The sequence below is a fragment of the Ornithodoros turicata genome, chromosome 6, assembly GCF_037126465.1.
Source record: "Ornithodoros turicata isolate Travis chromosome 6, ASM3712646v1, whole genome shotgun sequence".
NCBI classification, from domain to species: Eukaryota; Metazoa; Arthropoda; class Arachnida; order Ixodida; family Argasidae; genus Ornithodoros; species Ornithodoros turicata.
This window is the reverse complement of record NC_088206.1, coordinates 9,691,554-9,713,610: the sequence shown is the minus strand read 5'-3', so window position 1 is coordinate 9,713,610 and position 22,057 is coordinate 9,691,554. Positions and strand designations below refer to the sequence as shown.

At 46.6% G+C, this 22,057-nt stretch overlaps 1 protein-coding gene across 11 annotated transcripts in view; it reads left to right on the top strand.

Annotated features, from left to right (window-relative positions):
- Positions 1-22,057, top strand: part of LOC135399023 (trissin receptor-like) — a 456,620-nt gene that overhangs the window by 383,037 nt on the left and 51,526 nt on the right. The gene's annotated exons all lie outside the window — the stretch shown is intronic.

Here is a 22,057-nt window from a genome sequence, read left to right as displayed (position 1 = left end):
GTCGAGAACGAAACGTTGTCGAGTGATATTAGTTCGAAATTGAGTACAAAGGCCACAAGTTGTGAAGTTGAAAAGGCAGGAGCTAGGCTGCTTCTGTTCCTTTACGCGCCACACATTAGGATGGGAAATGTTCGCCGGCAGTTAAAAACAAAATAACTAATTTCGTATTTGTATTCGTTTGCGTTTTGTTTCGTTTATGTTTTGTCTTGCACGCATCCACGCATGCGAATTCCACGCATCTCAGCAGACCGTTGACTGTACTCGTATACCGTAGCATTGACGAGCAGTGGGCAAAGGAAGAGTTTCGGAAAAGGTATTGCCTCTGACGCACTTGTCTCTAATTTCAAGCTCGTGGCGCGACGATCTTCTTTTTCCTTGGGACGATGGCCATTCTTTCGCTCATAGCAAAACTCGGCTATGTGTATTTCAACCTATGTACTCGATTCAGAAGTAAATATATATATATATATATATATATATATAGATACTCATTGAACGATGCGACAGCACCAGAGGACACGTGTTTCGCCGTGTTTGCGGCTCGTCGGCCCTGGGTAGCTGCGCATCGTTCCGAATTGGCAAACCAGGGGTCACTCAGCGAGCGATATACACCTGGGAGGGTGACCGAGCACTCCTCAATGCCACAGTGCAAGCCAGTGAATTATAAAGAGGGGGGGAAAGCCATTAAAAAAATAGGTAAATCATGCTAGACGTGTTTGAAATTCAAACTTACAGTTAAGATGGCTTCTATGGCTGCACGTAGAGAAACAGATACTCATTGAACGATGCGACAGCACCAGAGGACACGTGTTTCGCCGTGTTTGCGGCTCGTCGGCCCTGGGTAGCTGCGCATCGTTCCGAATTGGCAAACCAGGGGTCACTCAGCGAGCGATATACACCTGGGAGGGTGACCGAGCACTCCTCAATGCCACAGTGCAAGCCAGTGAATTATAAAGAGGGGGGGAAAGCCATTAAAAAAATAGGTAAATCATGCTAGACGTGTTTGAAATTCAAACTTACAGTTAAGATGGCTTCTATGGCTGCACGTAGAGAAACAGATACTCATTGAACGATGCGACAGCACCAGAGGACACGTGTTTCGCCGTGTTTGCGGCTCGTCGGCCCTGGGTAGCTGCGCATCGTTCCGAATTGGCAAACCAGGGGTCACTCAGCGAGCGATATACACCTGGGAGGGTGGCCGAGCACTCCTCAATGCCACAGTGCAAGCCAGTGAATTATAAAGAGGGGGGGAAAGCCATTAAAAAAATAGGTAAATCATGCTAGACGTGTTTGAAATTCAAACTTACAGTTAAGATGGCTTCTATGGCTGCACGTAGAGAAACAGATACTCATTGAACGATGCGACAGCACCAGAGGACACGTGTTTCGCCGTGTTTGCGGCTCGTCGGCCCTGGGTAGCTGCGCATCGTTCCGAATTGGCAAACCAGGGGTCACTCAGCGAGCGATATACACCTGGGAGGGTGACCGAGCACTCCTCAATGCCACAGTGCAAGCCAGTGAATTATAAAGAGGGGGGGAAAGCCATTAAAAAAATAGGTAAATCATGCTAGACGTGTTTGAAATTCAAACTTACAGTTAAGATGGCTTCTATGGCTGCACGTAGAGAAACAGATACTCATTGAACGATGCGACAGCACCAGAGGACACGTGTTTCGCCGTGTTTGCGGCTCGTCGGCCCTGGGTAGCTGCGCATCGTTCCGAATTGGCAAACCAGGGGTCACTCAGCGAGCGATATACACCTGGGAGGGTGACCGAGCACTCCTCAATGCCACAGTGCAAGCCAGTGAATTATAAAGAGGGGGGGAAAGCCATTAAAAAAATAGGTAAATCATGCTAGACGTGTTTGAAATTCAAACTTACAGTTAAGATGGCTTCTATGGCTGCACGTAGAGAAACAGATACTCATTGAACGATGCGACAGCACCAGAGGACACGTGTTTCGCCGTGTTTGCGGCTCGTCGGCCCTGGGTAGCTGCGCATCGTTCCGAATTGGCAAACCAGGGGTCACTCAGCGAGCGATATACACCTGGGAGGGTGACCGAGCACTCCTCAATGCCACAGTGCAAGCCAGTGAATTATAAAGAGGGGGGGAAAGCCATTAAAAAAATAGGTAAATCATGCTAGACGTGTTTGAAATTCAAACTTACAGTTAAGATGGCTTCTATGGCTGCACGTAGAGAAACAGATACTCATTGAACGATGCGACAGCACCAGAGGACACGTGTTTCGCCGTGTTTGCGGCTCGTCGGCCCTGGGTAGCTGCGCATCGTTCCGAATTGGCAAACCAGGGGTCACTCAGCGAGCGATATACACCTGGGAGGGTGACCGAGCACTCCTCAATGCCACAGTGCAAGCCAGTGAATTATAAAGAGGGGGGGAAAGCCATTAAAAAAATAGGTAAATCATGCTAGACGTGTTTGAAATTCAAACTTACAGTTAAGATGGCTTCTATGGCTGCACGTAGAGAAACAGATACTCATTGAACGATGCGACAGCACCAGAGGACACGTGTTTCGCCGTGTTTGCGGCTCGTCGGCCCTGGGTAGCTGCGCATCGTTCCGAATTGGCAAACCAGGGGTCACTCAGCGAGCGATATACACCTGGGAGGGTGACCGAGCACTCCTCAATGCCACAGTGCAAGCCAGTGAATTATAAAGAGGGGGGGAAAGCCATTAAAAAAATAGGTAAATCATGCTAGACGTGTTTGAAATTCAAACTTACAGTTAAGATGGCTTCTATGGCTGCACGTAGAGAAACAGATACTCATTGAACGATGCGACAGCACCAGAGGACACGTGTTTCGCCGTGTTTGCGGCTCGTCGGCCCTGGGTAGCTGCGCATCGTTCCGAATTGGCAAACCAGGGGTCACTCAGCGAGCGATATACACCTGGGAGGGTGACCGAGCACTCCTCAATGCCACAGTGCAAGCCAGTGAATTATAAAGAGGGGGGGAAAGCCATTAAAAAAATAGGTAAATCATGCTAGACGTGTTTGAAATTCAAACTTACAGTTAAGATGGCTTCTATGGCTGCACGTAGAGAAACAGATACTCATTGAACGATGCGACAGCACCAGAGGACACGTGTTTCGCCGTGTTTGCGGCTCGTCGGCCCTGGGTAGCTGCGCATCGTTCCGAATTGGCAAACCAGGGGTCACTCAGCGAGCGATATACACCTGGGAGGGTGACCGAGCACTCCTCAATGCCACAGTGCAAGCCAGTGAATTATAAAGAGGGGGGGAAAGCCATTAAAAAAATAGGTAAATCATGCTAGACGTGTTTGAAATTCAAACTTACAGTTAAGATGGCTTCTATGGCTGCACGTAGAGAAACAGATACTCATTGAACGATGCGACAGCACCAGAGGACACGTGTTTCGCCGTGTTTGCGGCTCGTCGGCCCTGGGTAGCTGCGCATCGTTCCGAATTGGCAAACCAGGGGTCACTCAGCGAGCGATATACACCTGGGAGGGTGACCGAGCACTCCTCAATGCCACAGTGCAAGCCAGTGAATTATAAAGAGGGGGGGAAAGCCATTAAAAAAATAGGTAAATCATGCTAGACGTGTTTGAAATTCAAACTTACAGTTAAGATGGCTTCTATGGCTGCACGTAGAGAAACAGATACTCATTGAACGATGCGACAGCACCAGAGGACACGTGTTTCGCCGTGTTTGCGGCTCGTCGGCCCTGGGTAGCTGCGCATCGTTCCGAATTGGCAAACCAGGGGTCACTCAGCGAGCGATATACACCTGGGAGGGTGACCGAGCACTCCTCAATGCCACAGTGCAAGCCAGTGAATTATAAAGAGGGGGGGAAAGCCATTAAAAAAATAGGTAAATCATGCTAGACGTGTTTGAAATTCAAACTTACAGTTAAGATGGCTTCTATGGCTGCACGTAGAGAAACAGATACTCATTGAACGATGCGACAGCACCAGAGGACACGTGTTTCGCCGTGTTTGCGGCTCGTCGGCCCTCGCTGAGTGCTCGCTGAGTGACCCCTGGTTTGCCAATTCGGAACGATGCGCAGCTACCCAGGGCCGACGAGCCGCAAACACGGCGAAACACGTGTCCTCTGGTGCTGTCGCATCGTTCAATGAGTATCTGTTTCTCTACGTGCAGCCATAGAAGCCATCTTAACTGTAAGTTTGAATTTCAAACACGTCTAGCATGATTTACCTATTTTTTTAATGGCTTTCCCCCCCTCTTTATAATTCACTGGCTTGCACTGTGGCATTGAGGAGTGCTCGGTCACCCTCCCAGGTGTATATCGCTCGCTGAGTGACCCCTGGTTTGCCAATTCGGAACGATGCGCAGCTACCCAGGGCCGACGAGCCGCAAACACGGCGAAACACGTGTCCTCTGGTGCTGTCGCATCGTTCAATGAGTATCTGTGTCTCTACGTGCAGCCATAGAAGCCATCTTAACTGTAAGTTTGAATTTCAAACACGTCTAGCATGATTTACCTATTTTTTTAATGGCTTTCCCCCCCTCTTTATAATTCACTGGCTTGCACTGTGGCATTGAGGAGTGCTCGGTCACCCTCCGAGGTGTATATCGCTCGCTGAGTGACCCCTGGTTTGCCAATTCGGAACGATGCGCAGCTACCCAGGGCCGACGAGCCGCAAACACGGCGAAACACGTGTCCTCTGGTGCTGTCGCATCGTTCAATGAGTATCTGTTTCTCTACGTGCAGCCATAGAAGCCATCTTAACTGTAAGTTTGAATTTCAAACACGTCTAGCATGATTTACCTATTTTTTTAATGGCTTTCCCCCCCTCTTTATAATTCACTGGCTTGCACTGTGGCATTGAGGAGTGCTCGGTCACCCTCCCAGGTGTATATCGCTCGCTGAGTGACCCCTGGTTTGCCAATTCGGAACGATGCGCAGCTACCCAGGGCCGACGAGCCGCAAACACGGCGAAACACGTGTCCTCTGGTGCTGTCGCATCGTTCAATGAGTATCTGTTTCTCTACGTGCAGCCATAGAAGCCATCTTAACTGTAAGTTTGAATTTCAAACACGTCTAGCATGATTTACCTATTTTTTTAATGGCTTTCCCCCCCTCTTTATAATTCACTGGCTTGCACTGTGGCATTGAGGAGTGCTCGGTCACCCTCCCAGGTGTATATCGCTCGCTGAGTGACCCCTGGTTTGCCAATTCGGAACGATGCGCAGCTACCCAGGGCCGACGAGCCGCAAACACGGCGAAACACGTGTCCTCTGGTGCTGTCGCATCGTTCAATGAGTATCTGTTTCTCTACGTGCAGCCATAGAAGCCATCTTAACTGTAAGTTTGAATTTCAAACACGTCTAGCATGATTTACCTATTTTTTTAATGGCTTTCCCCCCCTCTTTATAATTCACTGGCTTGCACTGTGGCATTGAGGAGTGCTCGGTCACCCTCCCAGGTGTATATCGCTCGCTGAGTGACCCCTGGTTTGCCAATTCGGAACGATGCGCAGCTACCCAGGGCCGACGAGCCGCAAACACGGCGAAACACGTGTCCTCTGGTGCTGTCGCATCGTTCAATGAGTATCTGTTTCTCTACATGCAGCCATAGAAGCCATCTTAACTGTAAGTTTGAATTTCAAACACGTCTAGCATGATTTACCTATTTTTTTAATGGCTTTCCCCCCCTCTTTATAATTCACTGGCTTGCACTGTGGCATTGAGGAGTGCTCGGTCACCCTCCCAGGTGTATATCGCTCGCTGAGTGACCCCTGGTTTGCCAATTCGGAACGATGCGCAGCTACCCAGGGCCGACGAGCCGCAAACACGGCGAAACACGTGTCCTCTGGTGCTGTCGCATCGTTCAATGAGTATCTGTTTCTCTACGTGCAGCCATAGAAGCCATCTTAACTGTAAGTTTGAATTTCAAACACGTCTAGCATGATTTACCTATTTTTTTAATGGCTTTCCCCCCCTCTTTATAATTCACTGGCTTGCACTGTGGCATTGAGGAGTGCTCGGTCACCCTCCCAGGTGTATATCGCTCGCTGAGTGACCCCTGGTTTGCCAATTCGGAACGATGCGCAGCTACCCAGGGCCGACGAGCCGCAAACACGGCGAAACACGTGTCCTCTGGTGCTGTCGCATCGTTCAATGAGTATCTGTTTCTCTACGTGCAGCCATAGAAGCCATCTTAACTGTAAGTTTGAATTTCAAACACGTCTAGCATGATTTACCTATTTTTTTAATGGCTTTCCCCCCCTCTTTATAATTCACTGGCTTGCACTGTGGCATTGAGGAGTGCTCGGTCACCCTCCCAGGTGTATATCGCTCGCTGAGTGACCCCTGGTTTGCCAATTCGGAACGATGCGCAGCTACCCAGGGCCGACGAGCCGCAAACACGGCGAAACACGTGTCCTCTGGTGCTGTCGCATCGTTCAATGAGTATCTGTTTCTCTACGTGCAGCCATAGAAGCCATCTTAACTGTAAGTTTGAATTTCAAACACGTCTAGCATGATTTACCTATTTTTTTAATGGCTTTCCCCCCCTCTTTATAATTCACTGGCTTGCACTGTGGCATTGAGGAGTGCTCGGTCACCCTCCCAGGTGTATATCGCTCGCTGAGTGACCCCTGGTTTGCCAATTCGGAACGATGCGCAGCTACCCAGGGCCGACGAGCCGCAAACACGGCGAAACACGTGTCCTCTGGTGCTGTCGCATCGTTCAATGAGTATCTGTTTCTCTACGTGCAGCCATAGAAGCCATCTTAACTGTAAGTTTGAATTTCAAACACGTCTAGCATGATTTACCTATTTTTTTAATGGCTTTCCCCCCCTCTTTATAATTCACTGGCTTGCACTGTGGCATTGAGGAGTGCTCGGTCACCCTCCCAGGTGTATATCGCTCGCTGAGTGACCCCTGGTTTGCCAATTCGGAACGATGCGCAGCTACCCAGGGCCGACGAGCCGCAAACACGGCGAAACACGTGTCCTCTGGTGCTGTCGCATCGTTCAATGAGTATCTGTTTCTCTACGTGCAGCCATAGAAGCCATCTTAACTGTAAGTTTGAATTTCAAACACGTCTAGCATGATTTACCTATTTTTTTAATGGCTTTCCCCCCCTCTTTATAATTCACTGGCTTGCACTGTGGCATTGAGGAGTGCTCGGTCACCCTCCCAGGTGTATATCGCTCGCTGAGTGACCCCTGGTTTGCCAATTCGGAACGATGCGCAGCTACCCAGGGCCGACGAGCCGCAAACACGGCGAAACACGTGTCCTCTGGTGCTGTCGCATCGTTCAATGAGTATCTGTTTCTCTACGTGCAGCCATAGAAGCCATCTTAACTGTAAGTTTGAATTTCAAACACGTCTAGCATGATTTACCTATTTTTTTAATGGCTTTCCCCCCCTCTTTATAATTCACTGGCTTGCACTGTGGCATTGAGGAGTGCTCGGTCACCCTCCCAGGTGTATATCGCTCGCTGAGTGACCCCTGGTTTGCCAATTCGGAACGATGCGCAGCTACCCAGGGCCGACGAGCCGCAAACACGGCGAAACACGTGTCCTCTGGTGCTGTCGCATCGTTCAATGAGTATCTGTTTCTCTACGTGCAGCCATAGAAGCCATCTTAACTGTAAGTTTGAATTTCAAACACGTCTAGCATGATTTACCTATTTTTTTAATGGCTTTCCCCCCCTCTTTATAATTCACTGGCTTGCACTGTGGCATTGAGGAGTGCTCGGTCACCCTCCCAGGTGTATATCGCTCGCTGAGTGACCCCTGGTTTGCCAATTCGGAACGATGCGCAGCTACCCAGGGCCGACGAGCCGCAAACACGGCGAAACACGTGTCCTCTGGTGCTGTCGCATCGTTCAATGAGTATCTGTTTCTCTACGTGCAGCCATAGAAGCCATCTTAACTGTAAGTTTGAATTTCAAACACGTCTAGCATGATTTACCTATTTTTTTAATGGCTTTCCCCCCCTCTTTATAATTCACTGGCTTGCACTGTGGCATTGAGGAGTGCTCGGTCACCCTCCCAGGTGTATATCGCTCGCTGAGTGACCCCTGGTTTGCCAATTCGGAACGATGCGCAGCTACCCAGGGCCGACGAGCCGCAAACACGGCGAAACACGTGTCCTCTGGTGCTGTCGCATCGTTCAATGAGTATCTGTTTCTCTACGTGCAGCCATAGAAGCCATCTTAACTGTAAGTTTGAATTTCAAACACGTCTAGCATGATTTACCTATTTTTTTAATGGCTTTCCCCCCCTCTTTATAATTCACTGGCTTGCACTGTGGCATTGAGGAGTGCTCGGTCACCCTCCCAGGTGTATATCGCTCGCTGAGTGACCCCTGGTTTGCCAATTCGGAACGATGCGCAGCTACCCAGGGCCGACGAGCCGCAAACACGGCGAAACACGTGTCCTCTGGTGCTGTCGCATCGTTCAATGAGTATCTGTTTCTCTACGTGCAGCCATAGAAGCCATCTTAACTGTAAGTTTGAATTTCAAACACGTCTAGCATGATTTACCTATTTTTTTAATGGCTTTCCCCCCCTCTTTATAATTCACTGGCTTGCACTGTGGCATTGAGGAGTGCTCGGTCACCCTCCCAGGTGTATATCGCTCGCTGAGTGACCCCTGGTTTGCCAATTCGGAACGATGCGCAGCTACCCAGGGCCGACGAGCCGCAAACACGGCGAAACACGTGTCCTCTGGTGCTGTCGCATCGTTCAATGAGTATCTGTTTCTCTACGTGCAGCCATAGAAGCCATCTTAACTGTAAGTTTGAATTTCAAACACGTCTAGCATGATTTACCTATTTTTTTAATGGCTTTCCCCCCCTCTTTATATATATATATATATACAGAAACAAAAATACAGTGGATTTCAACGAGGGTAGTCTCCCATTCTGGTGTCTCGCTTTTGCAAGAAAGCGGCCAATTGAAAACTTAATGATTGAATTTTAAGTAATTAGTCATCTAGTACTTACATGCATGGCTATAAAAGTCAGCTGCAAAAAACGGCGTCCATGCTACCCTCAGAGCCTTATATATAAAAATCTGTTGCGAAGACTTAAAAAAAAACATTCTATGCCTCAAAGGTAGAAAACTCAGCGGACCGGTGATGAAATGTCAAGGGAAGTGCCTCAGGATGAGAGGCGCCGATATTTCGAAGTGACTGTTCTTTTTCTGACCGCCCAGAAAAAGAACAGTCGGGCGTTTCAACGGGGGGATTCTCGCCGGAAATCAATTTTTTTTCCTTCGCGACAGTGTACAAATATTTCTTCTCTGAAGCAATACATCATGGGCTCGTCTCATACAAAGGGGGAAACTCCCACAGCAACTGAACAATTACCGCTGAACAAAGAGCAAAGATGTTCCTGCCTTCCGAACGCTCCATCACCTCCACTGCACTGCCCATAGAAACAACTTCAGCTCAGAAATACTATCGCACAGGTCCGCTCTCAGTAGAAAGAATGTAGTGGAATCATACCACGATCTTAAAGGGGCCATGGCGAGATTCCTGAAAAGTTTGAGTTCTCTGTGAAGAAAGGGACTGTACGACATACTGGTGGCGCCACGATGCGGCCTCCGGAGAAGGTACCTTGCGTGATAGTCGCCGGGTAGTCAGCTTTGTTTACATGTGAAGTGCGAGCGTCTTTCTTTTTTTTTTTTTTGCTACACTGGAACTGTTGCATCGCTAACTGTGCAAGCACCAAACAGCACTCTTCACTAGGGACCAAACGTGTCATTTCTCGTGATTTCTATGCTTCCAATACCACCGAGGGTACTAGACTCGCAGCGAATAGCGTTCGTGACGCGCGTTAGGCCCTTGCATGAGTTGTGCACAACATGAGCGAATATATTCTATTGAACTGTATTGAATTCTATCGAACTTGTACTACACAAGTTTACTTGGTTATATTAAATATCCACATCATATTCTATTTCTTTTTGTTATAGTTTCGATGAAACTGAATGACCTGAGATGAATGAGACCTGCAAGATTATGAATGATTTACAGTTGCCACTTTCGTGACGCTGAAACGCCGCAGGATACTGTATCACCATCAAATGTGCCGACCAAACGGCAACTTATATCGAGATAATGATATTGGTGTTTCATCGCCAGTGCCCAGAGCAGATATTGCTCCCGGTAATTGGTTGACGGCCCCTGTGGCCGGCCTTCCATCTGATGCCAATACACTCTTGACGAGTCTCACAGTTAGAACGGAAGTTCTACGTTGTCCAAAAAGTTTAGTATTTACGCACCGACCATTTCACAACCGTCGTGCCGCAAGCCCACGGCGCTAGCCGAGGTAACAACTCATATAATTTCTTTTTGATGATCTCTTTAGCGTTATTGTATCTGAAGATACTGGAAAAACTGCAGTTCAAGCTCAGACATTATGTTGTGAGCACAGGTTTTTACTTGTATGGATAAAACATACGCACGACGTAGATTTCACTGACGAAGCTATGCGCGCAGTGATGTGCCAAAAGGACGAAAGGAATGCGTGACTCAGTCAAAAACATGATGTTACAAGTGGCTAGAGTCAGAGAAAGGCACCTATATAGTCTTCGCTAGCAAGCGAGTATTTTGTGAGACATTAAATAACCACCCTCTCGACGTATCACTTGCAGATGTTTTGACACCGACAGATGCGAGTGGCGGTACCGCTGTACTGTTAGATACATTAAGATACGGTGGTCGCTTCTGTGCAGTTTGTCTAGATCTTCTCTTCGTTCGTGCCGCTGACAGGTTCCGCATTATTTGCACTTCGAAAATCATCCCTTCTAATTACGGCTGTCGCCACGCAAGCTACGATTCCACTTGAGAATGCATAGAACGGGCGGCGTGGTATCACGTCGGATGCTTCCAAGACCGCCACTGGCGGCGCTGTCGCAACGGAGCAGCGAAGACCCCTTTAGGTGTCGCACGGTGCCTATATCCACGCGGGCGCAGGCGGCACGAAAAAGTAAAATAAAATGGCAGCGAGCGACCGCCCGACACCCCGCAACAATCGGTCAGGTGTCATTTACATAATTTACTCACTCCGGGCCAGTCTACAAGTGGGGAAGGTTACCTGCTTCTGCCGTCACATCTAGTTTCGCGGTCGGCGCCGGCGGCGATGGTGTGGCACCCGTCGCTGTTTCTTGCTGCTGTTTCTAGTTCACATCGCCGTTATTCTAACGAATGCTCGGTTCATACTCCGCACGGTGAATGTGTAAAAGGACTGAAATGCATTAAATAAGCTTACATTGAAGTTTTGAGGATCTCTACATGGTCAAGATTGGTACACGGCATTGGCCAGTTAGTACATGACTACACACACACGCACACGCGCGCGCGTGCATAAAGAGACGGTGATGAGATGGTGCTTAGGCCGGCCAGCATGCTTGGCGCTGCCCTGGTGCCATTTGTAGATAGTGAGAGTTGATGATGATGGAGATGAGGATTCAGGAGCATAAAAGCTGGAGCTAGGCAAACGCAGGCGACAAGGACCAAAACGAGACGAGCTCCGTTTTGGTCCTTGTAGTCTGTGTTTGCCTCGATCCAGGTTTTGCGAATAGTCATGGTACCTTTAAACCTTGTATAGAGGCACAAAACAAGCCTTTTTGTCAAAATATCGCAATATATGCGCTATCGGTGGCTAAATCCTCCCCCCCCCCCCCAAATATCGTAGGAAGATAAGTTCCTGGCATATTGGAGCATCTGGGTGCTCCCGCTACGACTTCTATAATCTGACTAATCTGTTGGAGCCCATACGGTACTACATATACGGTACTACATATGAAGAAGAACAGTCTCTGTTCGAAATATCGGCGGCTTCTGTCCTGAGGCAACTCCCTTCCTACATATGTTTTTCGTTTTTTATGTTTCACAACGTTCCGTTGCGTACGTAACAGAAGTTATAAACTACTTGTCGCGTGCTACAGGAAGCGGTAGTTTTCGTCTGCCTCAAGAGCATAGCGTGTTATCTTACAAATGGGAAAGAAAATGGTAGAAAGAAAGTCGTATTTTCCATGCGCGCATTATAAGCACGTTCTCTTTTCATGAAGACGTATTCACGTGCATTTCTTTCCACGGAAGACGTGACTGACTTCCTTAGAGTCGGACATTGCCTTCACTGTAGTTAGAGGTACTCCAACCCTGCATTTCTCGCTGAGTATCAATGAATAAACATGCGTGGATGGGAGTTAAGGTAATGACTTTATAACGATGCACGACCGGTTTCTTTCATTAATCTTGAGAGAAAATGCGTTTGGAATGTCGTTTTCACGAGCCGACGCATCTTTCTGTGATGTTATATTGTTGTAGTTCAGCATTTCTCAAAATTTGCGAATAGAAATTTGTCTTTCCTTAGACAAGGTGAATTTGCGGCTAACTTCCCTTTTTATCTATGATCCTTTTACTATCATTTTTTATGCAAGTTATTCACCTTGGTGATGCGGATGGGCAAAATAAAAGATGTTTCTACTCTGATATTTATAGGGCTGTTTTGGAGATATATGAATCTTGTGCACACATAATAATTTCATCAAATCACGGCAGTTTTGTTTCAGAAAGTACTCTGGTGCAGTAATTATTGTTTTTCTCCTTTTCGTAGTTATTTTCTGTTTTCTTTTTCGTTAAACTATCCATTCGTAGATTTTAGTCAACTTACTTTGACCGACAGGATGTGTTTAATATTTGCTTTGATATATTATATGTGTGTGAGACTGCTTCACAGACTAGACCTCGCAGTACCCGCATTTGTAGGAAAAATATAATTGCCAGGTTGTATGGTGAAAATGTGATGTTGCGAACGTTTTTACTTTTCCGCGTAAAAACGAAGGTTATATGCCATCCACGCTTGCCACAGCATGCCACAGTTGTCCAATAATAGTCAGTTAAAGGCACATGATGAGGATGGCATGAGGATGGCATACTTCGACGCCATCAATCAACAGGTCCAGACTGTCTCTGTCTTCTGATCAACCGAAGTGGCGCGCACTTTTAGGTGATGAGAGTGTGACTGCGCGCATAGACATTGTATAGTCATATCTTTGTGGTTCATGGTACCGCTTCCCAACACAGCAGGAAGAATAGTGGGAAATGAGTGCATAAGGTTGTAGGGTAGCTTAAGGTTTTCCCGTTTTCTTATTGCCAAATGCATTGGACAAATGAGGAGTGAAGCAGACACAGCGTGCGCGCGTTGGTCCGTCCGTTCGCGGCGGTTTCCTGTAAAGCGTGCTTTGCCTGCATTTGTACTGTGTACGTAGGTGAAGCAACCATACACTATGACCCTGGACGGCAGCTGTGGGTTCCAATTCAAACTGTATTCATGTCTGTATTCATGAGGAGTTTTAAACTACACTGGAGGTAAATTCAACAACACGAGTATCCGAAATGGGCTTAACATGACGTAATCTCCAGTTGTCGCGCGGAGATTACGCGCGACACGCAAATACGCAAATACATAATACGTGTGTGTGTGTGAGAGAGAGAGAGAGAGTGTGTGTGTGTGTGTGTGAGAGAGAGAGAGAGAGAGAGAGGAAGACGTCCCGCATTCCCACGTTAACGGTCACAATGAGCCGTGCGCCAGGATTTCATGTATTCGTCGGCATGACCCTGGCACTGCTGTGTCTGTAACATAGTGTGTGTCCATAACTGTTGTTTCTATGACATAGGCTGCCTTTCACTCCACTGGTTTTATTTATTTCCCACGTGCACATTTACGGGCATACATTTGCGGGCTTTGTTTACTAGTTTATCTTTTCTTCGTCTACTTTTCGGTCGTAGGTACTTCACAAAGACGTGTGAAACACTTCTTTCATAGCAGAATTTTCATTTCGCTTGCCTGTCCCATCGCCAGCTCAGTGAATTCTGATAGCATGTTGGCGTGCCATATCGAATAGCCGTGCAAGACAGCACAAAGCACGAAAGCAACGCTACTAGAGTGTTCCAGAAGCCTCTCACGCTGGCAGCGTTGCGGTGGATGGATGGAGGATGGACTTGTTGTTCCCCTGTGACAGCTCCATTGATAATCGATAGAGGGATCACGTCGTGAGTGCAAGCTGTACTCCATTACTGCCGTGCACCGCAATATACTGCCATTATACAGAATCAATAAGCTATCACATTGCTGTTCGCTGAGCAGTCTCTCGCAGGACATAAAATGTATTTTGCGATCGCTCAAATGCGGGTGACAACTCTGCTGTTTCGAACTACACGACGCGGGTCATACAGCTGATATGTGTCTGTTTTGCTGCAGTGGCATGACAGATTTAGGTTGAATCCTATCGGAGGCATTGTTACACTTCGGAGGGACGCGGGTGCATGTTCCTTGTTTTGATGGTACAGGAAGGGCAGTTACATGTTGTCGCTTTTGACAAATAAAAGAAAGCCTGAACACATGGCTATAGAACGCTTCACATAAACGTGGGACGACGGCGCAGCTGTATGCGATAAAATGTCTCTTTGGGCTTGTTGGTAAGAGTTCGTGTTGAAATAGAAGCACTTAAACTACAGCACGGAGACAACGAACAGAAAACGGACGGATACAACAGAGCGCTCACTTTCAACAAATATTTATTGAGACGGTGCAGCCTTTAAGTAGAAAGATACTCCCTTTCCTTGTCCAACAATGCCCTACTTTCAGTGCTAACGCGCACGTAAAGTGTCTCTTTGGGTTTGTTAGTAAGTTTTCAGGTGAGGATTAAGATCAGGAAAGAATTTTCAGCCAAACTGAGATAAGGGACAGGTTCAAAAAGCAAATCGAGCGCGAGATAATAGAATCATATCTGACAGGAAAAGTTGGGAATGTGTGCCTTAGAACTGAAAGTAGGGCGTTGGAATGGTGCGATCGTGAGCTCGGAGACTTTATGTGTAAAGGGCAAGTTATGGTGTCAGCACTGACCGCCGCCGTGCTCGGCGTTAGCGTGAAGTGTCTGTGGAACAAAGACAAAGCAAGTGCAAACAGAGAGTTCGACTCATTTTCTCTTGTTCTCATGTTCTCTTCATTTGACCAGCATGAGTGTGGCCGGTGCTTTACTTTCTAGTACCCTAGGCACGCGGCAAACTTAATGCTTTAAACGGAATGACAGTAACGTCACCTCCTGAGCAACCATCGTCCCGAATGACTGCGTTTTTGCAACACGCCCCTGCTTTCAACACGCCCCTGCTTTCAACAAGCCAGGGGGCTTAATCACTTGCACGCGTTAGGAGCTAACGAGAGGCGGGGCACTCGTCGAGAAGGGCACGTGATAAAACACGTGCACGGCGCTCTTCGCGCGATACGTGGAGGGCGTGGGATACGTCACGCGCAATGTGTCACGTGCCCATCTTTTCGAATTTCCCGCACGCCTTTTTGAATTTCCCGCTGCTCGTTAGCTCATAACGACTGTAACGACGATGAAGCGATTAAGCCCCCAGGAGAGAACGAAGCCACACAAGATTATAGTTGGTGAGGAGGTGAACTTACCGCCATTCCGTTTCATTAAGTGTGGCTAGCGTACAAGGGGCTTATGTAAGTTGGGAATTATGCTGCAGCGTTGTATACACGAATACGTGCTAGAGCTGAGCTCAGGTAGTTTGCTTTCGCAATGCATTACGTGCAAGAGAACAGAAGAAGAAAAAGAAAAAAACGAAGGGGAGAATATTTGAAAGACCGAAGGTCGCACAGCCCACGTCGGTTGGTCCGCGTATTGGTATTTATATACAGGATGCTTGCGATAACGGTAGAGATGATCTCGAAGACACAGCACTGTCAAAGAAAAACTGACAGGTTTTTGTTGCAACGGACCGATCTTGAAATGCAGCGCCAGGACACCCTGTGTATAGCTGACTCTGACCAGTATATTATTATAATATGTCACTTAATGACTACTACCCAAAACTGTCCCTAATGTCCTGTTGACCTTTAATTCCTATATATATTTATGTGTATGTCTTAGACGTTAGTAGTCCTGGCAGTTTTCAGTTACTATCTGCTGCTATTTCGTGACTCGAGAAGATCCAAATCATTGTTGCAGGGCACGACTTTTTCGGCAAGAAAGACTATGTCTACGAAGCTAATAAATGGAGAAAAAATACGAAAAATAGCTTTTGTGTTCATGCACAACATCCAAATTTTTGCACTTAATTCCGTGTGAACCGTTATTTGAAGCGGAAACCGGTATTTTTTTACCGGTTTAGTTCCGGTTCAGCTCCAAGATGGCGTCGACTCTTTCAGTTCAGTTCCGGTTCGGCCAAAAATAACGGTTAATAACGGTTTTCGGTTCAGGTTCGGGTTCGGTTCGACTCTCTGGTTTCAAGCAACGGGAGCGGGCGCGGGGGTTGTGGCTTAGCCCCGAAGAGAGGTGAAATAAATAAGATCCGAAGCCTCGGGGGGAAAAAAAAAGAAAGAGGATAGACAGAAAAAAGGGTGAAGTGCCGTGCCCTGAATTTTTATGTCCCAGCTGGAAGAAGTAAGTTGCTCGAATAGGTTGTTGTTCGTCTTCGGCGTACTTTTGCAAGAAAAAGAGAAAGGGAGAAAATTGCAATCTCACACGTGGAAGCGTTTTCCTATGCCGGCATTTCTTGCTCGTAGGTCAGCCTTCGCGCAGATTCGTGTACCAGCTGTACTAGCCGGCGCTTAGGAGCTTAGCTTAGCGCTTCGCTTCAACGCCGCGACTGGGAGATGATGCGGGTTCGAATCCTCGTACCGGTATGTGCTGTCTGAGGTTTTCCTTTGGTTGTCTGGCCTACTTTCCAAGCGAATAGCGCCACAGTTCCCCCTCAAGTGGTCCCAGGACACGTACTAACCCTCTGCCTCCCCACTCCTTCCTGCTGTCCTCTCTCTATCTGTCCACGCCTGCACGACGCTCATAGCTGCAGTTGCTTCGCGGCGCTGACACGGAATAATAATAATAAAAAAACATTCGTATCTTGTACATCCCCTCAATCTGAACCTTTCCTTTCAATAAATATATATCCCCCCCCCCCTCAATCTGAGGGCTTTAAGCATGGATGTTCAGGCACACTGCGAAAACAATTCAAACTGTGCTTGTACAACTGTTTGATCCGTGTCCAATTAAACTCTGTCATCTTTGCGATGTTTACCCTAGCTCAGGAGCAGCAGTCTTGCGAACCCATTTTCGCGAAGTTGCTACTCGCCTCATATCCTTCAAAGGGGCCGTAGTTCCGGACAGAGAGAGAGAGAGAGAGAGAAACAGCCCTTTTCCTTTCGTTCCGTTTCTGATTGCAGCATTTGCCCTTGGCGAATCGCGAAGAGAGCTCTACAGATGGTATAACATTGAAACACTCCCTCGTTTGCTTGATAGAAAAAAAAAACAAAAAAAAAAACAGGCCCTTTGTCGCTGTCTCAGTGGATGATGCTATTTACCGTTTTCGTTCTAAAAAAAAAACTGAGTTCTTTCCGTTGGAGAAGTCCGCGAGGTTTTGGGCGTAGAATTTACTCTGACAACTTTTAATTTAACTTCATCAACCTTATTTTATTAACTAGGTTTATTGTACTCATTTGACTGACTTGAGTAAGTATCTATTTCATAGAAATGAACTAAACTACATTAATTTGATTTATCTCCATAGCAAGCCGTAACGGCAAAAGGTTATCTGAAATTTCTTAAGTCTGAGCCGCATAAAAGAGAGCAGAAACGTAAACTGTGCGTCGAAAAGGAAAACGACGAGCAAAATAAAAAAAAGCTCTGTAATGGATTCGCTTTCGCGGTGCACCGTGCCCGCAAAGATTTCCTTCTCTCTGTCACTGGGGCGTAGCACCAAAACTCCGTGAAACGTTGTTAAGGCAATACGTTGCTGCGAAGAAAGATTCGTAGCCGCTGCGGCGTTAATCCCTTTCACATTCGAGAAACTATAGTCTATAGTCCTTCCACAGATAAGTATGTTCCGTGCAATCGATCACGTTATTCAGGAAAGTGAAAGACAGTGCGCCTTATTATGCGTGCAACTGTTGGAGGAGTTTAATCGACCTTCTGGACACTCCTGGTGGTGTCAGCTGCTTACCAATATCTGGTTTTGTGGTGCTTGTTTTTCTTTGATGATATGCAGTGATGATTGATGGCACTTGCAGCGCTCGCTGTGTTGGATCCGTGCTTCATCCGACAGGAAGCCCTCTGCCGTCATCCTAGAGAAGCGCGTCTGCCTTTGTCGACGAAAAAGTTTGGCTGGTTCTCAAAGTTGACACCACACGGCGACAGGCGGCGTCCACGATAGATTCCTAAAAAATGAACGTGAACAAGAATGATAAGAAACGAACGGGGAAAAATAGGGACACACTACAAGGCTTCAGGCGCAGCTGTCCCTTAATGGAAACGAAACCTTCTTACATGTCTATAGTAACTTGCTAACAGGTGACAAGGGCAGTGCTGGGGAGTACTTGAAGTGCCAAGTATTCATGTGCTACTTTAGATACATTTCTAAGTACTTGTACTGAGTACGACACAGAATACGACAATATACGACGACTACGAAAATACGACAAAGAATTAAAGCGTTTGGAGCAATCCAGTGGACGACAGGAAGTCCATGAACAGGTGAAGAACCTGACGATGGAGCACAGGATCTTCATAGGGGCCAATGAGTGCAGCTAAATTGAGCGGCCTCTTGTTGATACTGGCAACAACAACAACAACAATAAATGATGACGATGAGATGGGGTGTTTCAGATACTGGCAAGCTCATCACACAGCATCCGCCTTTGCGGGCAGTAGAGTGTATATTCCATAAGAATGTGCTTGGTGTTCGCCACGACACCGCGCTTGGAACAGAGTCTTGTGTCACAGCATCTGATCATGCACTTGAATTGTGGGGTGAAGCCCACGGGAACCGGAAAAAATGTTCCCGGAAAAAATGTCCCCGGAAGAAATGTCCCCGGAAAAAATATTCCTGGAAGAAATGTCCCCTGGAAAAAATGCCAACTGAGGCGGAGGCGGCGTTTTTCCATTTTGACACTCCTAATCCTAAGGCATTAAAAACGGGAAAGTCCTCACGGTTGTGTTTCTCAACGAAGTACAGATCGTGCTTTCTTTTTTTTTTTCGTTCTTTGCTGGGAATAGCAAGCCGCCGTAGTGCAGGCTAACCTTTGCCTCCTTTTTTTAAATATAATAAACATATCCCCCCCCCCCCCTACAGATCGCACATTGTGTCTGCGACTGTCACGCCGGATAATCGAAAGCGGTTGCTGGGTATTTTCCGCTGCCCTTCCCTCAAACTTTCATTTCGATACAGATTCTAAGGGCCGGAAAAAACGTTGACAAATGGCAGTGGACTGAAATCTGTTCCCATCTTTCTTCTTACGGATAGCGAGATAACGGGGGTCTACTACGCGTGTAATGGACCCGTGGACACATCAATAATGTAGGCACGCTGTGAAAGAATCTAGCATCAGACATTCTGCTATGGTGTCTTATACGTGTAAAAAAATAAAATCAAAATAATGCAGGAAAATTGTAGTCTGTATCGAAATGGATGTGGATCGTATACTAAGAGTCTTGCAACCCGTCTTACAGCAACTGAATTCATTCTATGCCGCCGGTCTCGCGTGCGAATAAATAACATGGAAATACGCAAGAAGGCGATATCGTCCCTCGCTTTCCCAAATCCCTGTTTGCTCACTTCGGTATTAAGCCTATCTTATGCTACGCTGTCTCTTTCAGTGAGTGCAGCCAAGGGTAAACTCCTTGCGAGCTCCAACACCTTTTTCCTTGAGCTGATGGCCGGCCTTGAGACTGAGTGTCGACGTATTAGACGGGAACGGGGGGGGGATATATTTATTAGACGAAAAGGAAAAAAAAAACGGGGAAAAGGTCAGCCAAACGAGACGTCGGCTTGCTATTCAGAAATAAGAAATAATAACATTTAAATAAAAAGAAAAGGAGAGAATTAAAGAAAGAAAGAAATAGGAAGGAATAAGAAATAAATAAAGAAAGAAAATTAAGAAATAATAAATAAATAAAAAGAAAAAGAATTAGGAAATAACGAAAAACTAACAAATGATGAAAGAAGGATGAGGTAGATTAAAGACAAAGATGACAAAAAAAAAGGATGACTAACAAACGGTGAAAGAATGATGAGATGGATCACATAAGAACGGGAACGGCTTTGTTGCTGTTCATGACAGCAACCCCTATTCTCAGCATACGGCTACGTTCCACGTATTGGTCCCAGTCCCATTGGTCTCCAATATAGATAGCAAGTGCGCTGGCTATTCTGGTGTTGAAGTCCATGCACGTAACATACTGCAGTTGTATTGTATAGTATTGATCGTAACTAGATATGGTAAGATATCTGGCAAGTAATGTGGTAGCTGCTATGCCATCATAAAAAAGGGAAAAAATGAAGAGAGTCACACACGGAGAGAGCTATTGAATGCACTTCAGATTTCGGATACGGTTAACTGGCTACGTAACACTTTAAGGTACTGTCGAAAGCTCAGTACAGCATTCTTTCAAAAGCGTCGTAGGGCTGTTGCAGCGAAGTTTGCCAAGTCGAACGCAGCGCCATTTCCGGCCCAAGCGGCCACAGATCCAACAGTACCTGAACCTGAACAGTAGGTAGTTTCATCAGCGGGTTCTGCATGATGTCTTAAGCGGTATGTCGCCAAGGAAAGCTACAAAACCTGTAAGAGATCCACAGAAAAAGTGGTGCATCTTGCCAAGTGCGAACAACTCGAGACCATGTATTTGAAAGTGCCGCCGTCGTCTGCTAAACTACCGCGCGTTGCATATTTTGGGGCGCTGACGTTGCTGCTCACTCGCGCCACCTGGCTCACAGAAACAGGTCTATTGCGTCCTGTGACAGGAAGAGAAAGCAATCACTGACCAAGACTGAACAGGACAGAGCTTTCACTTTCAGGAACCTCAGTTGTCCCCGCGCCATTAAAACTCCAATGATCGTCATTTTCAGTTCAGGACGACTGACGCCTCGATTTAAACTGCTATACTCCGTTCGCTCCGCGTTTTCTCTCCTATACACAGTTGAGGAAATAAAATAATATATGGCGGAAGTAGAGGGAAGGAAATAACTTGTCGGGAGCCTTTCCGTTGCCAGAACGATCCGAGAGCCAAGATTACATTACGCGCAGTTTCTTCAGCTATGAAAGCAAAGCAAATGCAGCACCGCAACCACATTCCGGAAGTACATCTTTGAGCTTTTTCATGGCTCTAAATTCTCTAGGTGAAGTTGTTGCCCCATTTTCTTTAGAACAAATAGTCCTGGTGGTAAGAGAAAGATGATGTGGATAGGAATTGACTGCAATCGTCTGTTTGTCCTGACGTCGTGAGCGTTATCGGAAGTTTCATTTCAAGTAAGCTTTCGCTTCGGTTTCCTTATCGCGGGTTTCAACGGTACAAACAACAACAACAACAAATAAGTGATGACGATGTAGTGGGATGTTAGTGCAAACAAGTTACATAAGTTATGAAGTATTTTACGCATAATCACATGAAGAACAGCAAAGTTGTATTAACCTAAACAATGACGTATGTTCGTGTGTACGCGCTTGCGTGCATGCGCATCTTCTATACATGTCTAATAAATTTCATCACAGCAGGAGTATGACGGATATACGTAGGGATGTATAACATGTTTTTTTGTTTTATGCTTTTTTATGATGCAGGACCTGTGAAATGGTACCATGTGTCGCATCCATGGCATATCTCTCTGTCGTTGGTTGCGAGCTATTTCTTCTATCTTCTCTTAGCTGTTTTTGAACTGTTGAACTCTTTTATAGTCTTTTTGCTTCTGTTATATGTTACGTTATATACCTGTATGGTTATCTCGATGGTGATGTGATAAAGAAAAAAAAAATGGAGTGTGAGTCAGGACGAAGTCGAACTGGCTACCCCAGAACTCTTACACACAGAAAATATATAAACAAAATACAGAAGCCGACACTGAAGATTTTTGTTTAAGTTTAATTTGTACAAGCTTTCGCGTGGAGGTCCACGCTTCCTCTTTGTACCTGAGGAAGCGTGGACCTCCACGCGAAGCTTGTACAAATTAAACTTAAACAAAAATCTTCAGTGTCGGCTTCTGTATTTTGTTTATGTGATCTACAGGACTTGACTCCCCTCTTCGTA